The following is a 27,830-nucleotide window of genomic DNA, read 5'->3' as shown; positions in this document are numbered from 1 at the left end:
AACCGTTTTGCAAGGCATAAATAGAGCAACAGATGTAGACAACAATCGTATGGACAACAAGGGGGGAAAGCTCTTGGGGGTGGTGGTGGTGGGAGGAGTTGAGAGATTGGGATTGGCATGTAAACATTTATATGTATAAAATAGATAACCAATAAGAACCTGCTGTATAAAAATATAAAATAAAATTCAAAATTAAAAAGAAATAAAATTTAAAAAATAAAACAGAAAAAACAATTATTCCCTTCACATACATGTATTTATATGAATAAATTATTTCCATGCTTATATCTGTAAATACAAAAAAGAGGAATAAAATCTACCTTGAACCAAAAACGAAAAAGAGAAAAAAAAAACAGAACCCACCAGTTACTCAGAGGAAAACCGTATCAGGGCACTTGCTCCAGTTGTAAACAATTCTGAAGTTGGTCAGTGGTGGGGAATCGTCTCCCATTCAGCCAGCAGCCCCCACACAACAAGCGTCCTCATTGCAAAGCTGGGGCACTGTGCCGAGGCATCTGTGAGTAAACGTGAGCTGAGCCCCAGGCCAGTTGCTGCTGAACTGTTCCCACCCTTCCCAGGTAAAACACCTGAATATATACAAGGACTTGAAAGCCTAGAGGAAGGGCCATGGAGCCACACGAGTGACAGCATGCCAGCTGACTTGGTGCCTGCAGGCCAGCCAGGATGGTCCTGGCCCTGGGTGCTCTTCTGGAAGATTTCCATTTCCCTGCCTGAGATACCCGTCCTGTCCCTGCCCCCACTGCTTTTTTCCTTCCTCACCTCTGCCCAGGGAGCAATTCCAGCAGCAGGTATGGGTGACACATCCTCTTCTTTAGCAGGTGGCAGCCTGGCAACTGCTGCAGAAAGTCCAGCAGAGCCCCACTCACACTGGGCCACCCACAAAGCCGTGGCCTCTCACTCCCTCCCACCAGCCCAGCCCCGAGACTGCTGACAGGGCAGAGAAAATGGCGTCAGACACAGCTGCAGGGGCTCTTGCTGCCTGGAGTGGTATTTATATTGATCTCAACCCAGGCACACCTGGGGAGGGCTGGCCGGCACCGTAAGGCTGCCCAGGTCAGCCAATCGTCACCCCTCAGGGGCTCACAGTTGCAGAAAATGGAACTTGCTGAACCGGCCAGGTCCAAGGAACAGGTGTGGGCTCCTGAGAGTCAGGATAGACAAGGGGCTGCAGCTTTGGCTTGTTTTCTAATCATTTTATCTGGCCCATGAGTGGGAGACAACTTCAAGAAAACCCTCTCCTAATGAGAGGAACCCAGGAGTCAGGGAGAGGAGGGGTGGGTGGTGGTTGGAGACAGAGGCCTGGTGCCCCGGGTGCAGTGGAAGTCTCTGGAAGACCAGGTGGAGGGAGGCCACACAGAGTGATGCCCAGGGTCACAGACCTGTCGGAGCTGCTGTTTGTTAGTTCAAGTCCTGCTCTGAGGTGCTCTGTGTCAGCTCTGAGCGACAGGTGAGCTGGGGGTGCTCTTCAATGAGGGCTATGTGCACGGTTCCTGTGTGCCCAGCCCTGCCACGGTACCTGCAAGGGTAGCTCTGTATCCTGGGAGGGGCCTGACCACGAGAGCCCCGTGGGCTGGCTTGGGGGTGGGGTACCTGCCCAGGAGAGCTCCATATCCTGGGATTGGCCTGACCACGAGAGCTCCATGGGCTGCTGGGGACCTGGTAAAGGATGTCAGGACAGTCAGTGAAGCCACCGAGGATATACCTCCAGTTGCTCCTAATTCCTACACCCTGCTGGTCATTCTACCAACCACCAGGACATGGTATTCTGTATTAGTCTTCAATGATGCCTTCTTTTGTATTCCATTAGTCCCAGAGTCACAAGAAATTTTGGCTTGTGAGTGGCAGGACTCAACATACAACTAAAACAATACTTCCGGGCCGTCTTGCCCCAAGGGTTCAAAAATTCCCACACCATCTTTGGGGAAAGCTTAGCTAAAGACCGAAAAGTTCTACCTCTGGAAAAGGAAACCCTCCTTCAATATGCAGACGACATTCTGATCGCCAGCCCTACTAAGGAGGCCTCTGAACTACCAAGCCAATAAAGGATAGAAGTTGTCCAAGAAAAAGCTCAAATATCACAGACTGCGGTGACCTGCCTGGGCTTCATTCTCACACAAGGTCGGAGAAGCCCATCCCAGGAAAGGGAAGAAACCATTTGCAGCCTTACCCCTTTCTAAAACGAGAAGACAGCTTAGGGGTTCCTGGGGAGGCCAGGGTTTGCTGCTTCTGGATCCCTAACTACAGTCTACTAGCTGGGCCTCTATATGAAACACTGAAAGGAAAAGATGATGATCCTTTTGAACAGAATCCAGAAGTGGCCTTTCAAGAATGGAAAGAGCAGTCAATTCAGACCCTTGCCCTGGAACTCCCTAATTGAGCTAAACCCTTTGACCTTTCCATTCCCGGTGAAAGGTGAATCGCCATTGGAGAATTAGTGCACAAACTGGGACCACTTGAAATGGAACAACGCAAGAATGCCATCCAGGTAGGATAAACTACAGTCACCAAGGGGCTTGGCCCACTGCCACATCTGGCCAAGATACTGGCGGTATCTAAAAACCTGGAAATCAGCAGCCCAAAAGGCCACCTCCCTCCTAAGGGAAAAGGACCCCACGTGGTGATCCTAATCACCAACCATGCCCTGAAGTTGCAGGGTTCGCTCCGTGGGCACACCGACCTCGAGTGAGGAGGCCCTCCAACTCCAACATCCAGAGAGATAACCGGGGGCAGCAGGGCACCATGACGACTCGTGTGAACATCACTTGACCTGGAGTTTCTCTCATAAAACAACAATAGTGTGTCCCGAAGGAGTAGACTACTGCTTGCAGGACTTACTGCACCCGGAAGGGAGCTAATAATCTTGGCGGGGGAACCGTATATCACACTGTCACCATAGAAAAGCCTACAGACACCGTGATGATGGTGGCCAATAAGACCGGCTGGACTCCTGTTTACTTCAAAAGGCTGTTGACTCAGTGGCCATCATGGTCCTTGATCACCACTGACCCTGGACTGTCTGGGAGTTGAGCGGGCAGGGCTCTGACACCTGGTGCTGTTTTTACGTTAATTCAGGGACCTAATTGAAGAAAGAGCAGACTACTGGTCAGAGCATCTAGGCTGGCAGAAACGGTCAGCCTAAGGTGGCCGAACAAATGTGGGGCGGGGTGAAACCGGCCCCCACAGCGTCTCTGCACATCTCTTTCCTGGACCCTTAAAGGTCATTAGAATCTATAACACTTCCAATGCTGGTGCTCAGGCGGACGAGCAGGGAGGCAGGGGTCCTGGGGCCAATCAACGTCACCTGGAGGCTGCTGGGGAGAAGTTCTGACCCTCGTCCCCTGGTATGAGGGCTCCCAACTCAGCACTCAGCAGTTACAGAAGAAGGGTCTGCACCCTCAGCACTCCAAGAATGAGGAATGGGACAAAAGGCAGAGGAGGGGTTTGTCCCCAGCAAAGCCCATTAAAAATCCCTGGGAGATAAAAATAGAATCTGGGCAATAAAGTCAAGTCTGACCTTTTTTATCCTTTGTGCTTTGTCTAATTTCACGTGCTCCTAGGGTCCCGCATACAGAGGTTCCACACCCGGCACTTCAGACCAGATTTCCTAGTGCAGAATGGCTGGGTCGACACCTCAGCTCCTGGGGCCCAGTGCAGACTCCGAGATATAGAGCCTGAGCTGCAGCCAACCCGGCCCTCGAGAGCTCCGCCCCCTCCCTCCCACTGACTCTGACAGGATCTCTACACAGCAGCCCAGCCCACAGCCCACGGGGTAGTGCATGCTCTCACCTCTCCATTCTCTGATCAAAATATAAAGTTTCCTTTGCTTGTGAACCAAACTCAGTCTCGATCTGTTGGCCCCAATGACACTGGGCAGGGGGACACTTGTTGGGGTCCACTCTGGAGGATCAGTAACAGAAATTGAGACTACTGTAACTTCAATGAACAGATGTGTGAGCCAAACTGTAGTTAACATAGAACAGTTTATAAGGCTCGGGTAAAATAAGATGTTTCTAACACTTCCATTTGATATTTCCATCACTTTATTATAAGCAAGTTCAGTGAAAAGGTTTGTCTTATTTGTCAGGTCAATATTAGAGAAATGAAGTGATTTCTTTCCAAGGATGTACATCTAATAATCTTGGTTAAAGCTTCAATCTTGTTTTAAATGCTTTTCCATTGAAAATGATACCTCTCTTTCAGCTCCCCCATTTCTGAGAAGTATAAAATCTTATAATTTATTATTATCAAAGGGGAAAGGTGGGAGGAGGGATAAATTAACAGTTTGGAATTAAAACATACACACTGCTATGTATAAAATAGATCATCAACAAGGAACTACTGTATAGCACAGGGAACTACACTCAATATTTTGCAATAACCTATAAGGGGAAATAATCGGAAAAAGAATAGATATTTTTATTGACATCATCTATCAATGACAGTTAAAGTGTAACCTAAGGGAAGCCGGTGGTGAGTGCTTCTGACCCTGAAGACTTCAATCATCTAAAGTTTGGACTCTGCCTACTTCCCAAGGCCCTTAATGAACATATGTGTAGCCGTAGCTTAAAAATTTCCCCAGTTTGGGTTTCGGGGAGACACTGATTTTGAAAAAGCCCTGGTGTTCTCCTTACATGAATGGGACCCTTCCTACTGCTAAAACATGTCTGTCACACCCAGAGGATGGTATACCGTCTGATCGGGAAGAATTTGGAAAAGGCATCTCATCTCCTCATCTCCTGGTGCTCGGGTTCACCCCTCCAGCGTCTTTACTAACAGTCTCCCCACTTGGAGATGTCAGCACTGTCAACATCCTGTTGCGTACAGTTTGGAATTTGCCCAGAGGATGAAGCGGAAGGATGAGGAACAATGAGAGACAAGTCCTAGGTGTTCAGACAGGCACATGTCACTCTAATTTCCAATCAGGAAGACGAATTGACCAAAGGCTAGGGTTGCCCATGGAAACAGTATAGGGCTTGAGGAAATCCCACTGCTTTGTGGCCAGTTCCCATAAACACAAGTTGAACAATGGAACTCAGGGGCAGTAAAATTCACGAAACTGCAGAGTTGAAAATATCTATCACTGAAAAATGTCTTGAGGAAAGTCAAAGAAAAGGATTGGTAAGCAAGGGAGAATGGCAGGAAAGGGATTTGAGGAGGTAGAAAGGACTCGCCATTAAGCACAAGAAAAGGGGCTGAACATTGCCAACATTGCAGTTGGCCAAAAAGGCTGTATGCGTTTTTTTCTGTATATATTCAAGAAAAGGGCATACACTTTTTTAGCCAACCAAACAGGTGGGCACTGGAAATCAATACTACAAAAGATATCACTTCGCATCAGTCAGAAAAGCCATCCTCATAAAGTGTAAACACCAGAAATGCAGGACAGGGCAAGGAGAAGAGGGAGCCCTGTGAGGCTTATAGTGGAAATGTATATTGCCAACGGCCATTCTGGAGAAGTGTATTGTGTTTACTAAAGCATCTAAAAAATGAGCTACAGAGCATAGGGCACTTGCACTCATGGGCGTATATCTTGGGAAAAACAAAAATCGAGAGGACACAGGCACCCCAATGTTTACTGCCTCTCTGTTTAAAAGATCCTCGACTAGGATATAACTTAAATGTCTCTGGAGGGAAAAAATGGATAGAGATGTGGTACTTATGTAGAGTGGAATATTACTCAGCCTGGAAATCAATGAAATATGGCCAGTTGTAACAACTCCGGAGGAGTTACGTATGATCATTCTAAGTGACATAATTCAAAAAGAAAAAGACACATATCATAAGATATCACTTAAAGGTGGAATCCAAAATGGCTACACATGAAATAAATTACAAAACAAAAACATAGTCAAATATGTAGAAAACACGCGTAAGGCTGCTAAACGGGAAAGGTGGGGAGGGGTGAGGCATCATCCAGGAGGTTGAAATTAGCAAAGATACCATTCCAAATACCAAACTGATAATCAACAAGGCCTACACGGTAGCTAAAAGAACTGCACTCAGCACACTCAAGTCACCGGAAAAGAATATCTATGACTGGTAAGAATCTGAAAAAGAATTTATTGATGTCTCTCTGTACGTGAATCAAGTGGATGTACAGCAGCAAGAAACAGAGCTTTGAAAATCAGCTGTAACCAATATAGTAATAAATTGAAAAAAATAAACGACAGAGAGACAGAGAAAACCTCTTACAACTTTTCCTCAGGGACGGTGATGCAACATGGATTGAACACATCTAGACCCACAGCAGGATGAGACATAAGGCTGGAAACTGTTCGCGCTAAGAGAAATGTGAGGTTGGGTGAGGAAATGCACACCCTTTAAAGTAATACTACCTGGTACACATTCAATGGGTTCAAAATCTGCAGGTTCAAGGAATCTTCCTACAGCTAAAACATGCATGGAAAACATGCATGGAAAACACCATGTGATCGGGAGATGTGTCTAAAATGCACCTCATTTATCCTCTCCTGGTGCTCCTGTTCATCATTCCAGCCACGTTACTTAGAATCTCCCCACTTAGAGAATCAGCACATTTAAACTTCTGTTTCACACATTTTGCAAATTGTGAGGAGGATGAACGGGAAGAGGGGGAACCAATGAGAGAATAGTTGTAGGGGTTTGGACGGGCACATGTCACTCTAATTTCCCATTAAGAGTAAGAATTAAAAAAAGGCTCAGCCCGCCTCGCCGGAGCCAAAATAGGGCCTGAAGCAATCCTGCGGCTTTGAGGCCAGCTCACAAAAGAGCAACTTAAAAAATGGAGCTCAGGGTCACTGCAATTCACAAACCTGCAGAGTTATAAATGAAAACTAACGTCCAAAAATATGTTGAGGTAAGGCAAAGAAGAGGATCTGAATGCAAGACAGAATTGCAAGAAACAGATTTCAAGAGATAGATTGGACTCGTCCTTAAAGTACATGAAAAGCGGCAGAATTTCGACAATGATGTAGTTGGCCCAAAAGGGAGTATGCGTTTTTTCCTGAATATATCCAGGAAAAAACGCATACGCACTTTATGGGCAACCAAGCAAGCAAGCAATGCAAATGTGCACAACAAAGAAGTCTCATTTCCCACCGGTCAAAAGGGCCATCCGAAAAAATTGTAAAAACCAGAAATGCAGGACAGGCCATGGAGAACAGGGAGCCTTTATACGCTGATGGACAGTGTGTGAACTGCCGAGAGCCACTCTGGAGAAGTGTATGGTGGTTCCTAAATCATCTAAAAAACAGAGCTACAGAGCATAGGGCACTTCCAATCATGGAAGTATATCTAGGGAAGTCTAAAAATCAACAAGACACAAGCACACCACAGTTTAGGGCTACTCTGTTTACAAGAACCTCAACTTCAGTACACCTTAAATATCCCAGGAAAGAGAACAATGGATAAAGAAAATGTGGTACTTATGTACAATGGAATATCTCTTCACCATGAAATCAATGTAATAAGGCTAGTAGAAGGATAAAGAGTGGATTTAGGTCCGATAATACTACTTGAAATAAGTCAAACAGAAAAAGAAACATATCATAAGATATCACTTATAGAGGGAGGATAAATATGGCTGCACAAAAAATGAATTACAAAACAGAACAGTGTCTCACATTTAGAAAACACACTTATGTCAGCTTAAGGGGAAAGGAGAGGTGGGGTGATGCATAAAACCAGAGTTTGAAATTAGCACAGATACCGTTCAATAAACCAAATAGGTATTAGACAAGATCTACACCTTGCTCAATGAACTGGCCTCAACACACCCTATACACCGCAGAGAAATATATCTGAGTAATAAGAATCTTAAAACCCATGTATTGATATATCTCCATAAGGGAATCAAGTGTGTGCAGAGCGGCACAAACACAGCAGTGAAAATGAGCTAAACCCCATTATAGAAATAAATTTTAAAACCAAAACGCAGAAACAATGAAAGAGAGAAAAATTCTTACAAAATTCGCTCAGGGGCTGTGATGCAACCTGTAATGACCACATATAAACCCACAGCTGGATAAGACATAAGGCTGGACACTTGGGGCTGAGAGCATTGGTGAGCTTTGGTGAGCAACTGCCGAAAGTTTAATGCAATACTTCATACTACTCATTCCAAGGGTCCCAACACTCCAGGTTGAAGGGAATCTTCCTACAGCTAAACCATGCATGGGGAATCCAGCAGATGGTATACCATATGATCGGGAAAGGTTTCTAAAACGCACCTCATTTTCCTCTCCTGGGGCTCCGGATCAACATTCCAGCCACTTTACTAACAACATCTCCACATGGAGAGTCAATGCCTTTAAGTTCCGGTATCGCACAGTCTGCAGTTAGTGCGGAGGATGAATGGGAATAGGGGGAACCAGTGAGAAAATAGCTGTAGCGGTTTCAATGGGCACATGTCACTCTAATTTCACATCAGGAAGAAGAATTAACCAAAGGCAGAGCAAGGCGCCCCAGAAGAAGGATAGGGCCTGAAGAAATCCTGTGGATATGAGGCAAGATCACAAAAATAAGAGCTGAAAAATGGAGCTAAGGGCCACTGCAATTCAAAAACCTGCAGAGTTATAAAGGCCAACTATTTTCCAAAAGTATATTGAGGTAAGGCTATGAAGAGGCACTGACAGCAAGGCAGAATTGCAGGAAACCGATTTCAAGAGGTAGACAGGAACTGCATTGAAAACATATGAAAAGACTCAGAACGTCGACAATGATGCACTTGGCCAAAAAGGGCGTATGCGTTTCTTCCTGAATATATTCAGGAAGAAACGCATACGCCCTTTCTGGCCAACCAAGCAAGCTTGCAAAGGAAATCTGCACTACAATGAAGTCTCACTGCCCCCCGGTCAAAAGGGCCATCTGAAAAAAGTGTAAAATCCAGAACGGCAGGACAGGCCATGGAGAACTGGGAGCCTTTTTGTGCTTATGGGCAGGATGTAAATTGCCAACAGCCACTCTGGAGAAGTGTATGGTGTTTCCTGAAACATCTAAAAAACAAAGCAACAGAGCCTAGGGCACTTCCACTTATGGTCCTATAGCTTAGTGAAATTAAAATCAAAAAGACACAGCCACCCCAAAGTTTGGGACGGCTCTGTTTACAAGAACCTCGTTTACGGTACAAGTTCAATATCGCAGAAAGCAAAAAATGGATAAAGAAGTTGTGGTACATACGTACAATGCAATATCACTCAGCAATGAAATCTATGTCATCAGGCCCATAGCAGGATAATGAGTGGATTCAGGTACGATGATTCTAAGTGAAATAAGTCACACAGAAAAAGAAACATCATAAGATATCACTAATACACGGAATGTAAGCTTGGCTACACAGGAACTGAATTACAAAACAGAACAGGGTCTCAAATGCAAAAAAGCCACTTATGCTTGCTTAAGGGGAAAGGTGAGTTGGGGTGCTGCATAAAACCAGAGATTGAAATTAGCACAGATACCTTTCCATAAGCCAAATATGTAATAGACAAGAGCTACTGCTTTCTCAACGAAGTGGACTCAACACCCCATATTAAACGCCTAAAAATATACCTGACTAGTAAGAATCTTAAAACCTATGGATTTATATGTCTCCGAAAGAGAATCAAGCGTGTGTACAGTGGCATAAACGCAGCAATGATAGGATTGGTGAGGTTCGGTGAGCAAATGCAGACCCTTTGAAGTCATATTGCATGGTACCCATTCCATGGTTCTCAACTCTCCAGGTTTAAGGGATTCTTCCTTCAGCTAAAACATGCATGTGGAACCCAGAGTATGATCCACCGTGTGATCAGGAAACGTGTTCAAATGTGTCTCAGTTTTCATCCCCTGGTACTCGGGTGCAACATTCCAGACGCTTTACTAACACTCTCCCCACTTGGAGAGTCAGTGCCTTTAACCTCCTGTTTGTCCCAGTTGGCAATTTCTGCTGAAAATGAACAGGAATAGGGAGAACCAATGAGAGACTAGCTGGAGGTGTCTGGACGGGTAAATTTAACTCTCATTTCCCACCAAGAAGAGGAATTAACCAAAGGCTCAGCGAGCCATGCCGGAACCACACTAGGGCCTGAAGCAATCCTGCAGTGTTGCAGCCAGCTCACAAGAAAGCGAGTTGAAGAAAGGAGCTCAGGGGCCCTGTAATTCACACACCTGCAGAGTTCTAAATGACAGCTATCGTCCAAAAATATGTTGAAGTAAGGCTGCCAAGAGGACTTGAAAGCGGGGCAGAATTGCAGGAAACCGATTTCAGGAGGTAGACTGGAATTGCATGTAAAGCATAGGAAAAGAGGCAGAACGTCCACAATGATGCACTTGGCCAAAAAGGGCGTATGCGTTTTTTCCTGAATATATTCAGGAAAAAACGCATACGCCCTTTTTGGCCAACCAAGCAAGCTTGCAAAGGAAATCTGCACTACAATGAAGTCTCACTGCCCCCCGGTCAAAAGGGCCATCTGAAAAAAGTGTAAAATCCAGAAAGGCAGGACAGGCCATGGAGAACTGGGAGCCTTGTTATGCTGATGGGCGTGATGTAAATTGCAAACAGCCACTCTGGAGAAGTGTATGGTGTTTCCTGAAACATCTAAAAAACAAAGCAACAGAGCCTAGGGCTTCCACTTATGGTCCTATAGCTTAGGGAAATTAAAATAAAGACACAGCCACCCCAAAGTTTGGGACAGTTCTGTTTACAAGAACCTCGTTTACGGTACAAGTTCAATATCGCAGAAAGCGAAAAATGGATAAAGAAGTTGTGGTACTTACGTACAATGCAATATCACTCAGCAATGAAATCTATGTCATCAGGCCAGTAGCAGCATAATGAGTGGATTCAGGTACGATGATTCTAAGTGAAATAAGTCACACAGAAAAAGAAACATCATAAGATATCACTAATACACGGAATGTAAACTTGGCTACACAGGAACTGAATTACAAAACAGAATAGGGTCTCAAATGTAGAAAACCAACTTATGCTTGCTTAAGGGGAAAGGTGAGTTGGGGTGCTGCATAAAACCAGAGATTGAAATTAGCACAGATACCTTTCCATAAGCCAAATATGTAATAGACAAGAGCTACTGCTTGCTCAACGAAGTGGACTCAACACCCCATATTAAACGCCTAAGAATATACCTGACTAGTAAGAATCTTAAAACCTATGGATTTATATGTCTCCGAAAGAGAATCAAGCATGTTTACAGTGGCATAAACGCAGCAATGATAGGATTGGTGAGGTTCGGTGAGCAAATGCAGACCCTTTGAAGTCATATTGCATGGTACCCATTCCATGGTTCTCAACTCTCCAGGTTTAAGGGATTCTTCCTTCAGCTAAAACATGCATGTGGAACCCAGAGTATGATCCACCGTGTGATCGGGAAACGTGTTCAAATGTGTCTCAGTTTTCATCCCCTGGTACTCGGGTGCAACATTCCAGACGCTTTACTAACACTCTCCCCACTTGGAGAGTCAGTGCCTTTAACCTCCTGTTTGTCCCAGTTGGCAATTTCTGCGGAAAATGAACAGGAATAGGGAGAACCAATGAGAGACTAGCTGGAGGTGTCTGGACGGGTAAATTTAACTCTCATTTCCCACCAAGAAGAGGAATTAACCAAAGGCTCAGCGAGCCATGCCGGTACCACACTAGGGCCTGAAGCAATCCTGCGGTGTTGCAGCCAGCTCACAAGAAAGCGAGTTGAAGAAAGGAGCTCAGGGGCCCTGTAATTCACACACCTGCAGAGTTGTAAATGACAGCTATCGTCCAAAAATATGTTGAAGTAAGGCTGCCAAGAGGACTTGAAAGCGGGGCAGAATTGCAGGAAACCGATTTCAGGAGGTAGACTGGAATTGCATGTAAAGCATAGGAAAAGAGGCAGAACGTCCACAATGATGCACTTGGCCAAAAAGGGCGTATGCGTTTTTTCCTGAATATATTCAGGAAAAAACGCATACGCCCTTTTTGGCCAACCAAGCAAGCTTGCAAAGGAAATCTGCACTACAATGAAGTCTCACTGCCCCCCGGTCAAAAGGGCCATCTGAAAAAAGTGTAAAATCCAGAAAGGCAGGACAGGCCATGGAGAACTGGGAGCCTTGTTATGCTGATGGGCGTGATGTTAATTGCAAACAGCCACTCTGGAGAAGTGTATGGTGTTTCCTGAAACATCTAAAAAACAAAGCAACAGAGCCTAGGGCTTCCACTTATGGTCCTATAGCTTAGGGAAATTAAAATAAAGACACAGCCACCCCAAAGTTTGGGACAGTTCTGTTTACAAGAACCTCGTTTACGGTACAAGTTCAATATCGCAGAAAGCGAAAAATGGATAAAGAAGTTGTGGTACTTACGTACAATGCAATATCACTCAGCAATGAAATCTATGTCATCAGGCCAGTAGCAGCATAATGAGTGGATTCAGGTACGATGATTCTAAGTGAAATAAGTCACACAGAAAAAGAAACATCATAAGATATCACTAATACACGGAATGTAAACTTGGCTACACAGGAACTGAATTACAAAACAGAATAGGGTCTCAAATGTAGAAAACCAACTTATGCTTGCTTAAGGGGAAAGGTGAGTTGGGGTGCTGCATAAAACCAGAGATTGAAATTAGCACAGATACCTTTCCATAAGCCAAATATGTAATAGACAAGAGCTACTGCTTGCTCAACGAAGTGGACTCAACACCCCATATTAAACGCCTAAGAATATACCTGACTAGTAAGAATCTTAAAACCTATGGATTTATATGTCTCCGAAAGAGAATCAAGCATGTTTACAGTGGCATAAACGCAGCAATGATAGGATTGGTGAGGTTCGGTGAGCAAATGCAGACCCTTTGAAGTCATATTGCATGGTACCCATTCCATGGTTCTCAACTCTCCAGGTTTAAGGGATTCTTCCTTCAGCTAAAACATGCATGTGGAACCCAGAGTATGATCCACCGTGTGATCGGGAAACGTGTTCAAATGTGTCTCAGTTTTCATCCCCTGGTACTCGGGTGCAACATTCCAGACGCTTTACTAACACTCTCCCCACTTGGAGAGTCAGTGCCTTTAACCTCCTGTTTGTCCCAGTTGGCAATTTCTGCGGAAAATGAACAGGAATAGGGAGAACCAATGAGAGACTAGCTGGAGGTGTCTGGACGGGTAAATTTAACTCTCATTTCCCACCAAGAAGAGGAATTAACCAAAGGCTCAGCGAGCCATGCCGGTACCACACTAGGGCCTGAAGCAATCCTGCGGTGTTGCAGCCAGCTCACAAGAAAGCGAGTTGAAGAAAGGAGCTCAGGGGCCCTGTAATTCACACACCTGCAGAGTTGTAAATGACAGCTATCGTCCAAAAATATGTTGAAGTAAGGCTGCCAAGAGGACTTGAAAGCGGGGCAGAATTGCAGGAAACCGATTTCAGGAGGTAGACTGGAATTGCATGTAAAGCATAGGAAAAGAGGCAGAACGTCCACAATGATGCACTTGGCCAAAAAGGGCGTATGCGTTTTTTCCTGAATATATTCAGGAAAAAACGCATACGCCCTTTTTGGCCAACCAAGCAAGCTTGCAAAGGAAATCTGCACTACAATGAAGTCTCACTGCCCCCCGGTCAAAAGGGCCATCTGAAAAAAGTGTAAAATCCAGAAAGGCAGGACAGGCCATGGAGAACTGGGAGCCTTGTTATGCTGATGGGCGTGATGTTAATTGCAAACAGCCACTCTGGAGAAGTGTATGGTGTTTCCTGAAACATCTAAAAAACAAAGCAACAGAGCCTAGGGCTTCCACTTATGGTCCTATAGCTTAGGGAAATTAAAATAAAGACACAGCCACCCCAAAGTTTGGGACAGTTCTGTTTACAAGAACCTCGTTTACGGTACAAGTTCAATATCGCAGAAAGCGAAAAATGGATAAAGAAGTTGTGGTACTTACGTACAATGCAATATCACTCAGCAATGAAATCTATGTCATCAGGCCAGTAGCAGCATAATGAGTGGATTCAGGTACGATGATTCTAAGTGAAATAAGTCACACAGAAAAAGAAACATCATAAGATATCACTAATACACGGAATGTAAACTTGGCTACACAGGAACTGAATTACAAAACAGAATAGGGTCTCAAATGTAGAAAACCAACTTATGCTTGCTTAAGGGGAAAGGTGAGTTGGGGTGCTGCATAAAACCAGAGATTGAAATTAGCACAGATACCTTTCCATAAGCCAAATATGTAATAGACAAGAGCTACTGCTTGCTCAACGAAGTGGACTCAACACCCCATATTAAACGCCTAAGAATATACCTGACTAGTAAGAATCTTAAAACCTATGGATTTATATGTCTCCGAAAGAGAATCAAGCATGTGTACAGCGGCATAAACGCAGCAGTGATAGGATTGGTGAGGTTCGGTGAGCAAATGCAGACCCTTTGAAGTCGTATTGCATGGTACCCATTCCATGGGTCTCAACTCTCCAGGTTTAAGGGATTCTTCCTTCAGCTAAAACATGCATGTGGAACCCAGAGTATGATCCACCGTGTGATCGGGAAACGTGTTCAAATGTGTCTCAGTTTTCGTCCCCTGGTACTCGGGTGCAACATTCCAGACGCTTTACTAACACTCTCCCCACTTGGAGAGTCAGTGCCTTTAACCTCCTGTTTGGTCCAGTTTGCAATTTCTGCGGAAAATGAACAGGAATAGGGAGAACCAATGAGAGACTAGCTGGAGGAGTCTGGACGGGCAAATTTAACTCTCATTTCCCAACAGGAAGAGGAATTAACCAAAGGCTCAGCGAGCCATGCCGGAACCACACTAGGGCCTGAAGCAATCCTGCGGTGTTGCGGCCAGCTCACAAGAAAGCGAGTTGAAGAAAGGAGCTCAAGGGCCCTGTAATTCACACACCTGCAGAGTTCTAAATGACAGCTATCGTCCAAAAATATATTGAAGTAAGGCTGCCAAGAGGACTTGAAAGCGGGGCAGAATTGCAGGAAACCGATTTCAGGAGGTAGACTGGAATTGCATGTAAAGCATAGGAAAAGAGGCAGAACGTCCACAATGATGCACTTGGCCAAAAAGGGCGTATGCGTTTTTTCCTGAATATATTCAGGAAAAAACGCATACGCCCTTTTTGGCCAACCAAGCAAGCTTGCAAAGGAAATCTGCACTACAATGAAGTCTCACTGCCCCCCGGTCAAAAGGGCCATCTGAAAAAAGTGTAAAATCCAGAAAGGCAGGACAGGCCATGGAGAACTGGGAGCCTTGTTATGCTGATGGGCGTGATGTAAATTGCCAACAGCCACTCTGGAGAAGTGTATGGAGTTTCCTGAAACATCTAAAAAACAAAGCAACAGAGCCTAGGGCACTTCCACTTATGGTCCTATAGCTTAGGGAAATTAAAATCAAAAAGACACAGCCACCCCAAAGTTTGGGACGACTCTGTTTACAAGAACCTCGTTTACGGTACAAGTTCAATATCGCAGAAAGCGAAAAATGGATAAAGAAATTGTGGTACTTACGTACAATGCAATATCACTCAGCAATGAAATCTATGTCATCAGGCCCATAGCAGGATAATGAGTGGATTCAGGTACGATGATTCTAAGTGAAATAAGTCACACAGAAAAAGAAACATCATAAGATATCACTAATACACGGAATGTAAGCTTGGCTACACAGGAACTGAATTACAAAACAGAACAGGGTCTCAAATGCAAAAAAGCCACTTATGCTTGCTTAAGGGGAAAGGTGAGTTGGGGTGCTGCATAAAACCAGAGATTGAAATTAGCACAGATACCTTTCCATAAGCCAAATATGTAATAGACAAGAGCTACTGCTTTCTCAACGAAGTGGACTCAACACCCCATATTAAACGCCTAAAAATATACCTGACTAGTAAGAATCTTAAAACCTATGGATTTATATGTCTCCGAAAGAGAATCAAGCATGTTTACAGTGGCATAAACGCAGCAATGATAGGATTGGTGAGGTTCGGTGAGCAAATGCAGACCCTTTGAAGTCATATTGCATGGTACCCATTCCATGGTTCTCAACTCTCCAGGTTTAAGGGATTCTTCCTTCAGCTAAAACATGCATGTGGAACCCAGAGTATGATCCACCGTGTGATCAGGAAACGTGTTCAAATGTGTCTCAGTTTTCATCCCCTGGTACTCGGGTGCAACATTCCAGACGCTTTACTAACACTCTCCCCACTTGGAGAGTCAGTGCCTTTAACCTCCTGTTTGTCCCAGTTGGCAATTTCTGCTGAAAATGAACAGGAATAGGGAGAACCAATGAGAGACTAGCTGGAGGTGTCTGGACGGGTAAATTTAACTCTCATTTCCCACCAAGAAGAGGAATTAACCAAAGGCTCAGCGAGCCATGCCGGAACCACACTAGGGCCTGAAGCAATCCTGCAGTGTTGCAGCCAGCTCACAAGAAAGCGAGTTGAAGAAAGGAGCTCAGGGGCCCTGTAATTCACACACCTGCAGAGTTCTAAATGACAGCTATCGTCCAAAAATATGTTGAAGTAAGGCTGCCAAGAGGACTTGAAAGCGGGGCAGAATTGCAGGAAACCGATTTCAGGAGGTAGACTGGAATTGCATGTAAAGCATAGGAAAAGAGGCAGAACGTCCACAATGATGCACTTGGCCAAAAAGGGCGTATGCGTTTTTTCCTGAATATATTCAGGAAAAAACGCATACGCCCTTTTTGGCCAACCAAGCAAACTTGCAAAGGAAATCTGCACTACAATGAAGTCTCACTGCCCCCCGGTCAAAAGGGCCATCTGAAAAAAGTGTAAAATCCAGAAAGGCAGGACAGGCCATGGAGAACTGGGAGCCTTGTTATGCTGATGGGCGTGATGTAAATTGCAAACAGCCACTCTGGAGAAGTGTATGGTGTTTCCTGAAACATCTAAAAAACAAAGCAACAGAGCCTAGGGCTTCCACTTATGGTCCTATAGCTTAGGGAAATTAAAATAAAGACACAGCCACCCCAAAGTTTGGGACAGTTCTGTTTACAAGAACCTCGTTTACGGTACAAGTTCAATATCGCAGAAAGCGAAAAATGGATAAAGAAGTTGTGGTACTTACGTACAATGCAATATCACTCAGCAATGAAATCTATGTCATCAGGCCAGTAGCAGCATAATGAGTGGATTCAGGTACGATGATTCTAAGTGAAATAAGTCACACAGAAAAAGAAACATCGTAAGATATCACTAATACACGGATTGTAAACTTGGCTACACAGGAACTGAATTACAAAACAGAATAGGGTCTCAAATGTAGAAAACCAACTTATGCTTGCTTATAGGGAAAGGTGAGTTGGAGTGCTGCAGAAAACCAGAGATTGAAATTAGCACAGATACCTTTCCATAAGCCAAATATGTAATAGCCAAGAGCTACTGCTTGCTCAACGAAGTGGACTCAACACCCCATATTAAACGCCTAAGAATATACCTGACTAGTAAGAATCTTAAAACCTATGGATTTATATGTCTCCGAAAGAGAATCAAGCGTGTGAACAGCGGCATAAACGCAGCAGTGAAAGGATTGGTGAGGTTCGGTGAGCAAATGCAGACCCTTGGAAGTCATATTGCATGGTACCCATTCCATGGTTCTCAACTCTCCAGGTTTAAGGGATTCTTCCTTCAGCTAAGACATGCATGTGGAACCCAGAGTATGATGCACCGTGTGATCGGGAAACGTGTTCAAATGTGTCTCAGTTTTCGTCCCCTCGTACTCGGGTGCAACATTCCAGACGCTTTACTAACACTCTCCCCACTTGGAGAGTCAGTGCCTTTAACCTCCTGTTTGGCCCAGTTTGCAATTTCTGCGGAAAATGAACAGGAATAGGGAGAACCAATGAGAGACTAGCTGGAGGTGTCTGGCCGGGCAAATTTAACCCTCATTTCCCACCAGGAGGAGGAATTAACCAAAGGCTCAGCGAGCCATGCCGGAACCACACTAGGGCCTGAAGCAATCCTATGGTGTTGCGGCCAGCTCACAAGAAAGCGAGTTGAAGAAAGGAGCTCGGGGCACTGTCATTCACAAACCTGCAGAGTTATAAATGACAGCTATCGTCCACAAATATATTGAAGTAAGGCTGCCAAGAGGACTTGAAAGCGGGGCAGAATTGCAGGAAACTGATTTCAGGAGGTAGACTGGAATTGCATGTAAAGCATAGGAAAAGAGGCAGAACGTCCAAAATGATGCACTTGGCCAAAAAGGGCGTATGCGTTTTTTCCTGAATATATTCAGGAAAAAGCGCATACGCCCTTTTTGGCCAACCAAGCAAGCTTGCAAAGGAAATCTGCACTACAATGAAGTCTCACTGCCCCCCGGTCAAAAGGGCCATCTGACAAAAGTGTAAAATCCAGAAAGGCAGGACAGGCCATGGAGAAGTGGGAGCCTAGTTGGCTGATGGGCGGGATGTAAATTGCCAACAGCCACTCTGGAGAAGTGTATGGTGTTTCCTGAAACATCTAAAAAACAAAGCAACAGAGCCTAGGGCACTTCCACTTATGGTCTTATAGCTTAGGGAAATTAAAATCAAAAAGACTCAGCCACCCCAAAGTTTGGGACGGCTCTGTTTACAAGAACCTCGTTTACGGTACAAGTTCAATATCACAGAAAGCGAAAAATGGATAAAGAAGTTGTGGTACTAACGTACAATGCAATATCACTCAGCAATGAAATCTATGTCATCAGGCCAGTAGCAGCATAATGAGTGGATTCAGGTACGATGATTCTAAGTGAAATAAGTCACAGAGAAAAAGAAACATCATAAGATATCACTAATACACGGAATGTAAACTTGGCTACACAGGAACTGAATTACAAAACAGAATAGGGTCTCAAATGTAGAAAACCAACTTATGCTTGCTTAAGGAGAAAGGTGAGTTGGGGTGCTGCATAAAACCAGAGATTGAAATTAGCACAGATACCTTTCCATAAGCCAAATATGTAATAGACAAGAGCTACTGCTTGCTCAACGAAGTGGACTCAACACCCCATATTAAACGCCTAAGAATATACCTGACTAGTAAGAATCTTAAAACCTATGGATTTATATGTCTCCGAAAGAGAATCAAGCATGTGTACAGCGGCATAAACGCAGCAGTGATAGGATTGTTGAAGTTCGGTGAGCAAATGCAGACCCTTTGAAGTCATATTGCATGGTACCCATTCCATGGGTCTCAACTCTCCAGGTTTAAGGTATTCTTCCTTCAGCTAAAACATGCATGTGGAACCCAGAGTATGATCCACCGTGTGATCGGGAAACGTGTTCAAATGTGTCTCAGTTTTCGTCCCCTGATACTCGGGTGCAACATTCCAGACGCTTTACTAACACTCTCCCCACTTGGAGAGTCAGTGCCTTTAACCTCCTATTTGGCCCAGTTTGCAATTTCTGCGGAAAATGAACAGGAATAGGGAGAACCAATGAGAGACTAGCTGGAGGTGTCTGGACGGGCACATTTAACTCTCATTTCCCACCAGGAAGAGGAATTAACCAAAGGCTCAGCGAGCCATGCCGGAACCACACTAGGGCCCGAAGCAATCCTGCGGTGTTGTGGCCAGCTCACAAGAAAGCGAGTTGAAGAAAGGAGCTCAGTGGCACTGCCATTCACAAACCTGCAGAGTTATAAATGACAGTTATCTTCCAAAAATATATTGAAGTAAGGCTGCCAAGAGGACTTGAAAGCGGGGCAGAATTGCAGGAAACCGATTTCAGGAGGTAGACTGGAATTGCATGTAAAGCATAGGAAAAGAGGCAGAACGTCCACAATGATGCACTTGGCCAAAAAGGGCGTATGCGTTTTTTCCTGAATATATTCAGGAAAAAACCCATACGCCCTTTTTGGCCAACCAAGCAAGCTTGCAAAGGAAATCTGCACTACAATGAAGTCTCACTGCCCCCCGGTCAAAAGGGCCATCTGAAAAAAGTGTAAAATCCAGAAAGGCAGGACAGGCCATGGAGAACTGGGAGCCTTCTTATACTGATGGGCGGGATGTAAATTGCCAACAGCCACTCTGGAGAAGTGTATGGTGTTTCCTGAAACATCTAAAACACAAAGCAACAGAGCCTAGGGCACTTCCACTTATGGTCCTATAGCTTAGGGAAATTAAAATCAAAAAGACACAGCCACCCCAAAGTTTGGGACGGCTCTGTTTACAAGAACCTCGTTTACGGTACAAGTTCAATATCGCAGAAAGCGAAAAATGGATAAAGAAGTTGTGGTACTTACGTACAATGCAATATCACTCAGCAATGAAATCTATGTCATCAGACCAGTAGCAGCATAATGAGTGGATTCAGGTACGATGATTCTAAGTGAAATAAGTCACACAGAAAAAGAAACATCATAAGGTATCACTAATACACGGAATGTAAACTTGGCTACACAGGAACTGAATTACAAAACAGAATAGGGTCTCAAATGTAGAAAACCAACTTATGCTTGCTTAAGGGGAAAGGTGAGTTGGGGTGCTGCATAAAACCAGAGATTGAAATTAGCACAGATACCTTTCCATAAGCCAAATATGTAATAGACAAGAGCTACTGCTTGCTCAACGAAGTGGACTCAACACCCCATATTAAACGCCTAAGAATATACCTGACTAGTAAGAATCTTAAAACCTATGGATTTATATGTCTCCGAGAGAGAATCAAGCGTGTGTACAGCGGCATAAACGCAGCAGTGATAGGATTGGTGAGGTTCGGTGAGCAAATGCAGACCCTTTGAAGTCATATTGCATGGTACCCATTCCATGCGTCTCAACTCTCCAGGTAAGGGATTCTTCCTTCAGCTAAAACATGCATGTGGAACCCAGAGTATGATCCACCGTGTGATCGGGAAACGTGTTCAAATGTGTCTCAGTTTTCATCCCCTGGTACTCGGGTGCAACATTCCAGACGCTTTACTAACACTCTCCCCACTTGGAGAGTCAGTGCCTTTAACCTCCTGTTTGGCCCAGTTTGCAATTTCTGCGGAAAATTAACAGGAATAGGGAGAACCAATGACAGACTAGCTGGAGGTGTCTGGACGGGCAAATTTTACTCTCATTTCCCACCAGGAAGAGGAATTAACCAAAGGCTCAGCGAGCCGTGCCGGAACCACACTAGGGCCTGAAGCAATCCTGCGGTGTTGCGGACAGCTCACAAGAAAGCGAGTTGAAGAAAGTAGCTCAGGGGCACTGTAATTCACAAACCTGCAGAGTTAAAAATGACAGCTATCGTCCAAAAATATATTGAAGTAAGGCTGCCAAGAGGACTTGAAAGTGGGGCAGAATTGCAGGAAACCGATTTCAGGAGGTAGACTGGAATTGCATGTAAAGCATAGGAAAAGAGGCAGAACGTCCACAATGATGCACTTGGCCAAAAAGGACGTATGCGTTTTTTCCTGAATATATTCAGGAAAAAACGCATACGCCCTTTTTGGCCAACCAAGCAAGCTTGCAAAGGAAATCTGCACTACAATGAAGTCTCACTGCCCCCCGGTCAAAAGGGCCATCTGAAAAAAGTGTAAAATCCAGAAAGGCAGGACAGGCCATGGAGAACTGGGAGCCTAGTTAGACTGATGGGCGGGATGTAAATTTCCAACAGCCACTCTGGAGAAGTGTATGGTGTTTCCTGAAACATCTAAAAAACAAAGCAACAGAGCCTAGGGCACTTCCACTTATGGTCCTATAGATTAGGGAAATTAAAATCAAAAAGACACAGCCACCCCAAAGTTTGGGACGGCTCTGTTTACAAGAACCTCATTTACGGTACAAGTTTAATATTGCAGAAAGCGAAAAATGGATAAAGAAGTTGTGGTACTTACGTACAATGCAATACCACTCAGCAATGAAATCTATGTCATCAGGCCAGTAGCAGCATAATGAGTGGATTCAGGTACGATGATTCTAAGTGAAATAAGTCACACAGAAAAAGAAACATCATAAGATATCACTAATACACGGAATGTAAACTTGCCTACACAGGAACTGAATTACAAAACAGAATAGGGTCTCAAATGTAGAAAACCAACTTATGCTTGCTTAAGGAGAAAGGTGAGTTGGGGTGCTGCATAAAACCAGAGATTGAAATTAGCACAGATACCTTTCCATAAGCCAAATATGTAATAGACAAGAGCTACTGCTTGCTCAACGAAGTGGACTCAACACCCCATATTAAACGCCTAAGAATATACCTGACTAGTAAGAATCTTAAAACCTATGGATTTATATGTCTCCGAAAGAGAATCAAGCATGTGTACAGCGGCATAAACGCAGCAGTGATAGGATTGTTGAAGTTCGGTGAGCAAATGCAGACCCTTTGAAGTCATATTGCATGGTACCCATTCCATGGGTCTCAACTCTCCAGGTTTAAGGTATTCTTCCTTCAGCTAAAACATGCATGTGGAACCCAGAGTATGATCCACCGTGTGATCGGGAAACGTGTTCAAATGTGTCTCAGTTTTCGTCCCCTGATACTCGGGTGCAACATTCCAGACGCTTTACTAACACTCTCCCCACTTGGAGAGTCAGTGCCTTTAACCTCCTATTTGGCCCAGTTTGCAATTTCTGCGGAAAATGAACAGGAATAGGGAGAACCAATGAGAGACTAGCTGGAGGTGTCTGGACGGGCACATTTAACTCTCATTTCCCACCAGGAAGAGGAATTAACCAAAGGCTCAGCGAGCCATGCCGGAACCACACTAGGGCCCGAAGCAATCCTGCGGTGTTGTGGCCAGCTCACAAGAAAGCGAGTTGAAGAAAGGAGCTCAGTGGCACTGCCATTCACAAACCTGCAGAGTTATAAATGACAGTTATCTTCCAAAAATATATTGAAGTAAGGCTGCCAAGAGGACTTGAAAGCGGGGCAGAATTGCAGGAAACCGATTTCAGGAGGTAGACTGGAATTGCATGTAAAGCATAGGAAAAGAGGCAGAACGTCCACAATGATGCACTTGGCCAAAAAGGGCGTATGCGTTTTTTCCTGAATATATTCAGGAAAAAACCCATACGCCCTTTTTGGCCAACCAAGCAAGCTTGCAAAGGAAATCTGCACTACAATGAAGTCTCACTGCCCCCCGGTCAAAAGGGCCATCTGAAAAAAGTGTAAAATCCAGAAAGGCAGGACAGGCCATGGAGAACTGGGAGCCTTCTTATACTGATGGGCGGGATGTAAATTGCCAACAGCCACTCTGGAGAAGTGTATGGTGTTTCCTGAAACATCTAAAACACAAAGCAACAGAGCCTAGGGCACTTCCACTTATGGTCCTATAGCTTAGGGAAATTAAAATCAAAAAGACACAGCCACCCCAAAGTTTGGGACGGCTCTGTTTACAAGAACCTCGTTTACGGTACAAGTTCAATATCGCAGAAAGCGAAAAATGGATAAAGAAGTTGTGGTACTTACGTACAATGCAATATCACTCAGCAATGAAATCTATGTCATCAGACCAGTAGCAGCATAATGAGTGGATTCAGGTACGATGATTCTAAGTGAAATAAGTCACACAGAAAAAGAAACATCATAAGGTATCACTAATACACGGAATGTAAACTTGGCTACACAGGAACTGAATTACAAAACAGAATAGGGTCTCAAATGTAGAAAACCAACTTATGCTTGCTTAAGGGGAAAGGTGAGTTGGGGTGCTGCATAAAACCAGAGATTGAAATTAGCACAGATACCTTTCCATAAGCCAAATATGTAATAGACAAGAGCTACTGCTTGCTCAACGAAGTGGACTCAACACCCCATATTAAACGCCTAAGAATATACCTGACTAGTAAGAATCTTAAAACCTATGGATTTATATGTCTCCGAGAGAGAATCAAGCGTGTGTACAGCGGCATAAACGCAGCAGTGATAGGATTGGTGAGGTTCGGTGAGCAAATGCAGACCCTTTGAAGTCATATTGCATGGTACCCATTCCATGCGTCTCAACTCTCCAGGTAAGGGATTCTTCCTTCAGCTAAAACATGCATGTGGAACCCAGAGTATGATCCACCGTGTGATCGGGAAACGTGTTCAAATGTGTCTCAGTTTTCATCCCCTGGTACTCGGGTGCAACATTCCAGACGCTTTACTAACACTCTCCCCACTTGGAGAGTCAGTGCCTTTAACCTCCTGTTTGGCCCAGTTTGCAATTTCTGCGGAAAATTAACAGGAATAGGGAGAACCAATGACAGACTAGCTGGAGGTGTCTGGACGGGCAAATTTTACTCTCATTTCCCACCAGGAAGAGGAATTAACCAAAGGCTCAGCGAGCCGTGCCGGAACCACACTAGGGCCTGAAGCAATCCTGCGGTGTTGCGGACAGCTCACAAGAAAGCGAGTTGAAGAAAGTAGCTCAGGGGCACTGTAATTCACAAACCTGCAGAGTTAAAAATGACAGCTATCGTCCAAAAATATATTGAAGTAAGGCTGCCAAGAGGACTTGAAAGTGGGGCAGAATTGCAGGAAACCGATTTCAGGAGGTAGACTGGAATTGCATGTAAAGCATAGGAAAAGAGGCAGAACGTCCACAATGATGCACTTGGCCAAAAAGGACGTATGCGTTTTTTCCTGAATATATTCAGGAAAAAACGCATACGCCCTTTTTGGCCAACCAAGCAAGCTTGCAAAGGAAATCTGCACTACAATGAAGTCTCACTGCCCCCCGGTCAAAAGGGCCATCTGAAAAAAGTGTAAAATCCAGAAAGGCAGGACAGGCCATGGAGAACTGGGAGCCTAGTTAGACTGATGGGCGGGATGTAAATTTCCAACAGCCACTCTGGAGAAGTGTATGGTGTTTCCTGAAACATCTAAAAAACAAAGCAACAGAGCCTAGGGCACTTCCACTTATGGTCCTATAGATTAGGGAAATTAAAATCAAAAAGACACAGCCACCCCAAAGTTTGGGACGGCTCTGTTTACAAGAACCTCATTTACGGTACAAGTTTAATATTGCAGAAAGCGAAAAATGGATAAAGAAGTTGTGGTACTTACGTACAATGCAATACCACTCAGCAATGAAATCTATGTCATCAGGCCAGTAGCAGCATAATGAGTGGATTCAGGTACGATGATTCTAAGTGAAATAAGTCACACAGAAAAAGAAACATCATAAGATATCACTAATACACGGAATGTAAACTTGCCTACACAGGAACTGAATTACAAAACAGAATAGGGTCTCAAATGTAGAAAACCAACTTATGCTTGCTTAAGGGGAAAGGTGAGTTGGGGTGCTGCATAAAACCAGAGATTGAAATTAGCATAGATACCTTTCCATAAGTCAAATATGTAATAGAAAAGAGCTACTGCTTGCTCAACGAAGTGGACTCAACACCACATATTAAACGCCTAAGAATATACCTGACTAGTAAGAATCTTAAAACCTATGGATTTATATGTCTCCGAAAGAGAATCCAGCGTGTGTACAGCAGCAAAAACGCAGCAGTGATAGGATTGGTGAGGTTCGGTGAGCAAATGCAGACCCTTTGAAGTCATATTGCATGGTTCCCATTCCATGGTTCTCAACTCTCCAGGTTTAAGGGATTCTTCCTTCAGCTAAAACATGCATGTGGAACCCAGAATATGATCCACCATGTGATCGGGAAACGTGTTCAAATGTGTCTCAGTTTTCGTCCCCTCGTACTCGGGTGCAACATTCCAGACGCTTTACTAACACTCTCCCCACTTGGAGAGTCAGCGCCTTTATCCTCCTGTTTGGCCCAGTGTGCAATTTCTGCGGAAAATGTACAGGAATAGGGAGAACCAATGAGAGACTAGCTGGAGGTGTCTGGACGGGCAAATTTAACTCTCATTTCCCACCAGGAAGAGGAATTAACCAAAGGCTCAGCGAGCCATGCCGAAACTACACTAGGGCCTGAAGCAATCCTGCGGTGTTGCAGCCAGCTCACAAGAAAGCGAGTTGAAGAAAGAAGCTCAGGGGCACTGTAATTCACAAACCTGCAGAGTTATAAATGACAGCTATCATCCAAAAATATATTGAAGTAAGGCTGCCAAGAGGACTTGAAAGCGGGGCAGAATTGCAGGAAACCGATTTCAGGAGGTAGACTGGAATTGCATGAAAAGCATAGGAAAAGAGGCAGAACGTCCACAATGATGCACTTGGCCAAAAAGGGCGTATGCGTTTTTTCCTGAATATATTCAGGAAAAAACCCATACGCCCTTTTTGGCCAACCAAGCAAGCTTGCAAAGGAAATCTGCACTACAATGAAGTCTCACTGCCCCCCGGTCAAAAGGGCCATCTGAAAAAAGTGTAAAATCCAGAAAGGCAGGACAGGCCATGGAGAACTGGGAGCCTTCTTATGCTGATGGGTGGGATGTAAATTGCAAACAGCCACTCTGGAGAAGTGTATGGTGTTTCCTGAAACATCTAAAAAACAAAGCAACAGAGCCTAGGGCACTTCCACTTATGGTCCTATAGCTTAGGGAAATTAAAATCAAAAAGACACAGCCACCCCAAAGTTCGGGATGGCTCTGTTTACAAGAACCTCGTTTACGGTACAAGTTCAATATCGCAGAAAGCGAAAAATGAATAAAGAAGTTGTGGTACTTACGTACAATGCAATATCACTCAGCAATGAAATCTATGTCATCAGGCCAGTAGCAGCATAATGAGTGGATTCAGGTACGATGATTCTAAGTGAAATAAATCACACAGAAAAAGAAACATCATAAGGTATCACTAATACACGGAATGTAAACATGGCTACACAGGAACTGAATTACAAAACAGAATAGGGTCTCAAATGAAGAAAACCAACTTACGCTTGCTTAAGAGGAAAGGTTAGTTGGGGTGCTGCATAAAACCAGAGATTGAAATTAACACAGATACCTTTCCATAAGCCAAATATGTAATAGACAAGAGCTACTGCTTGCTCAACGAAGTGGACTCAACACCACATATTAAACGCCTAAGAATATACTTGACTAGTAAGAATCTTAAAACCTATGGATTTATATGTCTCCGAAAGAGAATCAAGCGTGTTTACAGTGGCATAAACGCAACAGTGATAGGATTGGTGAGGTTCGGTGAGCAAATGCAGACCCTTTGAAGTCATATTGCATGGTACCCATTCCATGGTTCTCAACTCTCCAGGTTTAAGGGATTCTTCCTTCAGCTAAAACATGCATGTGGAACCCAGAGTATGATCCACCGTGTGATCAGGAAACGTGTTCAAATGTGTCTCAGTTTTCGTCCCCTGGTACTCGGGTGCAACATTCCAGACGCTTTACTAACACTCTCCCCACTTGGAAAGTCAGTGCCTTTAACCTCCTGTTTGGCCCAGTTTGCAATTTCTGTGGAAAATGAACAGGAATAGGGAGAAGCAATGAGAGACTAGCTGGAGGTGTCTGGACGGGCAAATTTTACTCTCATTTCCCACCAGGAAGAGGAATTAACCAAAGGCTCAGCGAGCCATGCCGAAACCACACTAGGGCCTGAAGCAATCCTGCAGTGTTGCGGCCAGCTCACAAGAAAGCGAGTTGAAGAAAGGAGCTCAGGGGCACTGTAATTCACAAACCTGCAGAGTTAAAAATGACAGCTCTCGTCCAAAAATATATTGAAGTAAGGCTGCCAAGAGGACTTGAAAGTGGGGCAGAATTGCAGGAAACCGATTTCAGGAGGTAGACTGGAATTGCATGTAAAGCATAGGAAAAGAGGCAGAACGTCCACAATGATGCACTTGGCCAAAAAGGGCGTATGCGTTTTTTCCTGAATATATTCAGGAAAAAACGCATACGCCCTTTTTGGCCAACCAAGCAAGCTTGCAAAGGAAATCTGCACTACAATGAAGTCTCACTGCCCCCCGGTCAAAAGGGCCATCTGAAAAAAGTGTAAAATCCAGAAAGGCAGG

Source organism: Pseudorca crassidens (assembly GCF_039906515.1).
Source record: "Pseudorca crassidens isolate mPseCra1 chromosome 1 unlocalized genomic scaffold, mPseCra1.hap1 SUPER_1_unloc_3, whole genome shotgun sequence".
NCBI classification, from domain to species: Eukaryota; Metazoa; Chordata; class Mammalia; order Artiodactyla; family Delphinidae; genus Pseudorca; species Pseudorca crassidens.
Note: the sequence above shows the minus strand (reverse complement) of the source record.